Source organism: Arvicola amphibius, chromosome X (assembly GCF_903992535.2).
Source record: "Arvicola amphibius chromosome X, mArvAmp1.2, whole genome shotgun sequence".
Taxonomy (NCBI): Eukaryota; Metazoa; Chordata; class Mammalia; order Rodentia; family Cricetidae; genus Arvicola; species Arvicola amphibius.
In genome coordinates this window covers 84,315,116-84,323,122 of record NC_052065.1, presented here as the reverse complement: position 1 = coordinate 84,323,122, position 8,007 = coordinate 84,315,116, and the positions used below count along the sequence as shown (strand labels likewise).

The window sequence follows — 8,007 nt, the reverse complement described above, 5'->3', positions numbered from 1 at the left end:
GTTCACAGAATCTTGAGGACTGATATATAGAGCAACTAGGCTTTTGCATTTCTAATTTTTATGGCTATTGTTTTAGAACTTATATTTACAGTGATAAGTATGTCCTTTTTACAAGTATAACCCTGAAAATCAAAACATTATAGTATTCCATAGAGATATCTACAAACATTTTAAAGTATATTCTTATTTCCTTCAGTAAAGACTCAACCATTCTTTCTTTATTTCTTCCTTCTTTGTATTATTGTGCAAAAGGAAATCCCAGTAGAGTTCTGATATTTTCCTTTCTCATCTTTTTTTTGTTTCCAGTTTATTTATTTTTTATTAAAAATTGCCATCTCCTCCCCTCCTCTTTCCCCTTCCCTCCCCTCCCCTCCACCCATACCCCCACTCCCTCCCTCTCCAGGCCAAACAGCCATCAGGGTTCTCTACACTATGTTGAGTCCAAGGTCCTCCCAACTCCCTCCAGGTCCAGGAAGGTGAGCAACCAAACTGACAAGGCTCACACAGAGCCCGTCCATGTCGTAGAGACCAAGCCCATCGCCATTGTCCTTGGCTTCTCGGTCAGCCTCCACCATCAGCCACTTTTAGAGAGTCCGATTTGGTCGCATGTTCCATCAGTCCCATTCCAAGTGGACTTGGTGGTCTCCCATTAGTTCTGTCCTGCCGTCTCAGTGGGTGAATGCATCCCTCATGGTTCTGACTTTCTTTCTCATGATCTCTCTCCTTCTGCTCCTCATCAGAACTTTGGGAGCTCAGTCCGGTGCTCCAATGTGGGGCTCTGTCTCTATCTCCATCCATCGCCAGGTGAAGGTTAAGGCTCACAGTGAGCCCGTCCATGCTGTAGAGTTCACATTCATTGCCGTTGTCCTTGGTTTCTCAGTCCTCCTCCACTGTCAGCCACATTCAGAGAGTCTGGTTTGGTCCCCTGTTCCATCAGTTCCATTCAAACTGGACTTGGTGGTCTCCCGTTAGATCTGTCCCACCGTCTTAATGGGTAAAAGCACTCCTCGCGGTCCTGACTTCCTTGCTCATGATCTCCCTCCTTTTGCTCCTCATCGGGACCTTGGGAGCTCAGTCCGGTGCTCCTATGTGGGGCTCTGTCATTTTCTCCATCCAATGCCAGGTGAAGGTTCTATGGTGATATGCAAGATATTCATGAGTATGGCAATAGGATCTGGACATTTCTGGCACCCTCTCCTCAGCTGCCCAAGGACCTAGCTGGGGGCGTCTTCCTGGACACCTGGGAACCCCTCTAGAGTCAAGTCTCTGCCAACCCTAGAATGGCTCCCTTAAGATATATAATTCCTTGTTCCCATATCCACCCTTCCTATATCCCAACCATCCTATTCCCCCAAGCTCTTCCCATCCTCCACTTCACACTTTTCTCACGCTATCCCCCCCTCCCCCCATCCCACCCCACCCCTATGTTCCCAAGAGAAATATTCCTTATTTATTTTTTCAAGTTTCACTTTTTGGACTAATAATCAGTTCTTTCAATGACTTGTCTACTTTTCATTTTCTGTCTGAATAAGGATCCAAAAAGGACATTTTTCTATTTAGCTCTTTTATGAAGCCACTGCCTATGCCCATAATCATTTCATTCAGGATACTATTTTAATGATTTTTTTTGCTCTATTCAATCTCTGAGTGAGAAAAAGATGGAATCAGAAACTTTGATGAAATTATTGATAACCATTTCTTCAGTGATCCTTGATAACCAAATCTATGATTCTGATTTCTAAGCGACATGTAGTTATTTTTCATGAGTAAAATATATGCTGTGTACGTATAATGTTCTTTGGTTATATTCAATATGACTAAAGTAAATTTTTTTTGGTTGCACTTTTCTTCTCAGTAATAGTGTGAGTACATTCTGATTCCTAAGTAGCACATGAAATGAGATACTTTAATACAACAACAAAAACATTCTAGTAAGCATTTATCTCCTTGGACTGAATGTCATCTGACCCCATTTAGAATGTAAGGAATATATCAACACTTGTATGTTCACTTTCCTTCTAATAATAATCAACAAAACAATACTCTCCAGCTGAATAGATCACATTCTCTTAGACAGCATGGCAGAACAGGATTCTGGTGACCCTAACCACAATCTCTCCTTAGTCATTTTGCCTACCCACTGCCATACCCAGCAGACTGACCCCTCCTGGAAGCCCCTGGCACTATTGTCCTACTCATACCCAGAACTGATCCTGAGGGGAGAAAGTGCTGATATAACTAACAAAATTATGACTCCAGGCAAGGGCATTCTGGCTGTAGATGAGTCTACAAGAAGCATTGCCAAGTGGCCGCAGTCCATTGGCAGTGAGAACATGAAGGAAAATAGGTACTTCTACCTACAGATGCTACTGATTTCTGAAGACAATATGAATCCCGAATTTTGTGGGGCGAAGGGAGTGTTTTATCATCTTCCATGAGACACTATACCAGAAGGCAGGTGATGGATGTCCCTTCCCTCAAGTTGTCAAGTCCATGGTGGTGTTGAGGCCATTAAGATAGATATGAGCATGTTATCCCTGGCAGGAACCAATGGCAAGACTACCACCTAAGTGTTGAAAGGTATATTAGAACACTGTGCTCAATATAAAAAGAATGGAGCTGACTTTGCTGAGTGATGTTGTGTGCCAAAGATTGGGAAACATATATCCTCAGGCTTTGACATCGTCAAAAATGCCAATGTTCTGGCTTGTTATATCAACATCTGCCAACAGAATGAAATTATACCCATTGTGGAACCTGAAATCATCCCTGATAGGGACTATGACTTGAAATACTGTTAGTATGTAACTGAGAAGTTACTGGCTATTATCTACAAGGCTTTGAGTGACAACCATGTCTTTCTAGAAGGCACATCGCTGTAGCCCAACATGGTCACCCCAGGCCATGCTTGCACCCAGAAAGTTTTCAATGAGAAAATTGCCATGAAAACTGTCACAACACTTTATCAAGTAGTGACTCCTGTTTTTCATGGGGTCACTTTCATGTCTAAAGGGCAGAGTAAGAAAGAGGTATCCATCACTGTTAATGCTATCAGCAAGTGTCTACTGCTGAAGCCAAAGACATTTTCTTATGGCTAAAGCCAGCAGGCCTCTGCTCTAAAAGCTTGGGGAAGGACTCAGAAGAACCTGAAGTCAGGAGGAGTACATCAAACAAGCCCTGTACAATAGTCTGGTTTGCCAAAGAAACTATACCCAAAGTTGCAGTCTGGGCCAAGCCAGTGATTGCCTCATTGTCTCTCACCATGCCTACTGAATAGAGGAGATCTAAGGTTGCCCCATGAATACTTCAGTTCCCTACCTACCCACCTGCTATTAAAGACTCTTTCGAATCACTCTTGCTGCTTTGTGACTGATGTGTGATGTTGTTTGTGAATGTTATTTGTGCCATTTTTTCAAGTTCAGTGCCAATAAGCAGCTATTTAAGTAGGCAAAATCATAAGCAACAAAATGAAACAAAACTTAGTATTTGATCAACAAATTTGGTTCTTTTCTTGGAATCATATTAAATCATCACAGAATTAAATATATGTACCTAGCATCATATTCATAAAAACAGATTGTTCAGGGTCATATAGTAACTTTGGAAATTAAAACTGGAATGTAGATAATTTGTTATCATCGCATATGCTTCCTAAACCACTACAATGAAATGATCATTGCCAAAAACTGAAGTAGTTCTGAGTGGCAAACAATAACTTCTGCAGACTGCCTTGAAAAAGCATTGGGATGAGCTCCCAAAGAGCCATTGAAGAGTGGGAGGAGTGGGAATATAAGCAAAGAGGACAAGACCATGATGGTGACAACCGCCAAAACAGTTTATCTGAGCTAATGGGAGCTCATCAACAGCAGCCAGACTGGCAAGGAAAGAGCATAGGACCAAACCAGTCCCTCTGAATGTGGGTGACACTTGTATGGCTGGGACAGACTACAGGATCACTGGCAGTGGCACAAGGATTTATCCCTACTGTTTGTACTGGCTTTTGAGGAACCAACTCTTTTTAGATGGATACCTTGCTCAGCCTAGATATAGTAGGGATGGCCTTGGACCTTCCCCAAAGCAATGTGCCATACCCTCAGTGGGTGTGGGTGGGAGTGGAGGAAAGGAAGAGGAAATGAGAGGAGGGGAGGGAGTGGGAACTGGATTTGGTGTGTAAAATGAAAAAAGATAGTTTGCTTTTTAAAAAAAACTAAAATAAAATATAAAGTTTAAAAAAATTTAGGAATAAGTGCCAATGAGTTACCTTCAGAGTGATAATGTATGTTCTATGGATATGTACAGAGGGACAATTTTTGTTTTGTGATATATTACCCCAAACTTATTTTAATATTTGATTTTCAATTCTGTAAATTTACTTTTTTCTCAAATATTTGGATTCCCATGTTAACAAGTAGTTCAACTGGATAGCAATGTAGGTGAGTCATCAGTTACTAATTGCTAAAAGTCAATGACTAATGATTAAGTGTTAAGTCTTTCCCCTAGTTTTTGAATACCAATCAAAGTAACTGCTCTTTTAGCTAAAATTAACATGTATTTTAATAATTTTACAAAATGTAGTTAGGTCACCAACAAATCATTCTTTATTATCTAAAATAGCCTTTATGCTTTTGAGCTATCATTAATATATATCCTTGTATTATTTGGAAACAATAGATAAGTTTATTGTATGTGTATTTCCTGTGGAATACTCTAAGTAGAAATGAACAAGTTTGGCAGAGTTTAATTAGCACTTTTCAGAGAGAATCATCAGTTTTGTTCTGCCTCTTATTCCATTTTTTAATTATTTATGATATTCTAATATATACCATAGTATTCTTTTTAAGAGCAGAGTTGTATTAATTATACCATAGACATTCTATCATTTACATTCAAAATACCTGTTTTTGTAATGTATGTTGTTAATATATGGAAGTTATATAATATCTAAACATAGAAAACCAAATATGCTTCATCTTCAAATTTAATATTATTATGCAGTAAATTTTCTAAGATCTTTTAATCAGCAGAAAGTGCTAGAAGTAATATGAGTCTAATGGGGAAAAAACTAATTAGCAATATGATAGCGGCTGAAAGCATACCTTAAAGCTGTTTTTGTTTCTGTCAATAGCAAAAGAAACAATAATATTAAATGGTGAAGGTAGCTTTGAGGGCTTGAACACTTTGCACCAGAAGCAAACAGGTATTGCTAATTGGGTAGTTAGAGACAAGAAATCAGCAAAGAAAACACTTACAAGAAATTTGCATGGAATAATATTCTTCTTTTGGTCATGTGTTTGTTAGCCCAGGTAACTCTCAAGGGTTGTCATGAATCAACACTCTATATAAATGAAAAATTGATGAAAATACTAACTAAAAACCTGACAAAAGTAAAGAATTGTTGTGAATATCATATCCATTTACTATTGTCTAAAATAATAAATGTCATTAACCCCACCAGAAATGAACAGACAGGATGCTATGAAAACTAAATACTATCATTTTCAATAACATATCATGAGTCAAATTTCCTATTTTACAAGAGGGTCTAATATATCATTGGAACTTAGGTTTGATTAGTAGAACTAAAGGAAAAGTCAGGGATTATAGAATTTAGAATACAGCCATGAGGGCTGTACTTTTAAGAATTTCCATACACTGGTTGAAATGTGAAAAGTTAAGAAACAATAGACCTATTATCTCAAGGATACTAAAAATAAAAGAAGAGTTAATAAATTATACTTTTATATGCTTTAAGCAGAGTTAGCATGGAGAGAAGAATTAGGACAAAAGTATAAAGATATGTTATGAATGTAAGCAGTGCTGCACAGTAGATAAGTACAGTTGGAGAACCAGTGTTATATTATAGAATCTTGTTTTAGTACTAATTTTATTTTGGCGAGAAATGGGTTTCTTTAAAACGATAAATGACAAAAACCATAAAGATCAAACTTTAACATTCAAACAATTTGTATATCAGATAATCCACTTACAAGGATTATGATCTAAATGTAAAGGATTTTACCATGCCATTAAAATTCCATTCATATTTTATCTATTTTCCCTAGATTATGTCTTAAAGAAATTTATTTGCCTGAGATAAAATAAGTGCTGTCTCCACTCAGCAGATTTGCTTATTTATGTTCTCCAGAGATTTGGTAGCCAACCATTCTTGATGACTCCTAGAAGCAATATTGTGGAGAAGATGCTAGAACTTGAATTTCCAGCAAGATAACGCATCAAACCGATTATAGTGTAACTATCCTTAAAACTCTCAGGTAGTGGCACTACGTTATTTAGATAATTCTCTTGTTAGTGTACTCATTACCAAGCTACTTCATACAGAAAATATGTGAAACTCTTGGTGATAGAATAGAGGTCTATGTCTACTGCCTTTACACTTTTAGCACTATCATCTTCTATGGCTTATTTCATATGAAGTGAAAAATAGAAACACCAAATATGTGATTTTATCAGCTGGGATATAGTGTGTCATAATCACAAAAAATAGTTTTAGATTCAAGCATCCTTTATTCAGGTTGCCTCGACTTTCTAAACTTCCATTTGCATACTCTTAATCTTGAAAATAAATGCTACCTACTGCATATATTTACTAAGATCAAATGAGATCAAACAAGATTAGATGAGAAAATGTTGGTGTTCATGTCTAGCACATAATAAGATTTCAATAAATGTTTGTTAAATTTAAATGAAAATGTCCCCCAAACAAGAACTAGCTATATTCACATTAGGATGTTTCCCATTTCCCCAACACACTAAACATGTCCTGCTATATCACTGCACGCCCACTATTGGTTCATGTATAAGTACTGCAATTTGTTTTTAATTAAATTAATTAATTAATTAATTAATTAAAAAATCTTTTCTTATTTTACATACCTATCTCTCTCCCTCCCTCCTCCTGCTTCTCATTCACTCCTCCCTCAGAAAGGGTAAGGATTCCCACAGGGAGTCAACAAATCTAGCGCATCACTTTGAGGCAAAAGCAAGGCCCTCACCTTTATATTTAGGCTGAGCAAGGTATCCCTCCAAAATGAATGGGCTCCAGAACACCAGTTCAAGCCATAGGGATAAATTCTTGTCTCACTGCCAGTGCCCACAAAGACTGCTCCAACCACACAATAGTCACCCATATTCGGAGGGCCTAGTTTAGTCCTATCCACATTGCCCTGCTGTCAGTCCAGAGTCAATGAGCTTCCACTAGCTCAGGTCAGCTGTTTCTATAGGTATCCCAATCATGGTCTTGATCCATTTGCTCATATTATCGCTCCTATCTCTTTATACATCCCACATCATGACCATCACATTCCCTCATGTTCCCTTCCTCTTTACCCTTCTATCCTCCCTTTCTGCCTTCTCTTCTCCCCACTCCATGCTCCCAATTTTCTCAGTAGATCTTGTATGTGTCTCTTACTTATGTATTACGTATCTGTCATGTCTCTCTTTCTTACATAATTTCTCTAGGATCATGAACTATAGGCTGCTTATCCTTTGCTTTACATTTAATAACCACTTATAAGTGAATACATACCATGTTTATCTTTATGTGTCTGGGTTAACTCACTCAGGATAGTTTATTTTAGTGCCATCCATTTGCATGTAAATTTCAAGATGTCATCGCATTTTTACAGCTGAGTAGTACTCCATTGTGTAAATGTACCACATTTTTTATTCATTCTTTAGTTGAGGGGCATCTAGGCTGTTTCCGGGTTCTGGTCATTACGAATAATACTGCAATGAATAGTTGTGCAAATGTCTTTGTGGTATGTGTCTGTATCCTTTGGGTTATACCAAGAGTGGTATTGCTGGGTCTTGAGACAGATTGATTCTCATTTTTCTGAGAAATCACCATACTGATTTCCAAAGTGACTTACAATCTTGCACTCCCCCAGCAATGGAGGAGTGTTCAACTCATTCCACATGCTCTCCAGAATAAACTTTCATTAGTGTTTTTGAACTTGGTCTTTCTGACAGGTATAAGATGGTATCTCA

General features: G+C 38.0%; 1 pseudogene; it reads left to right on the top strand.

Moving 5' to 3' along the window:
• Positions 1-2,078: 2,078 nt before the first annotated feature.
• On the top strand, positions 2,079-3,273 carry LOC119804347 (annotated as a pseudogene).
• The last annotated feature ends 4,734 nt before the right edge of the window (positions 3,274-8,007 follow it).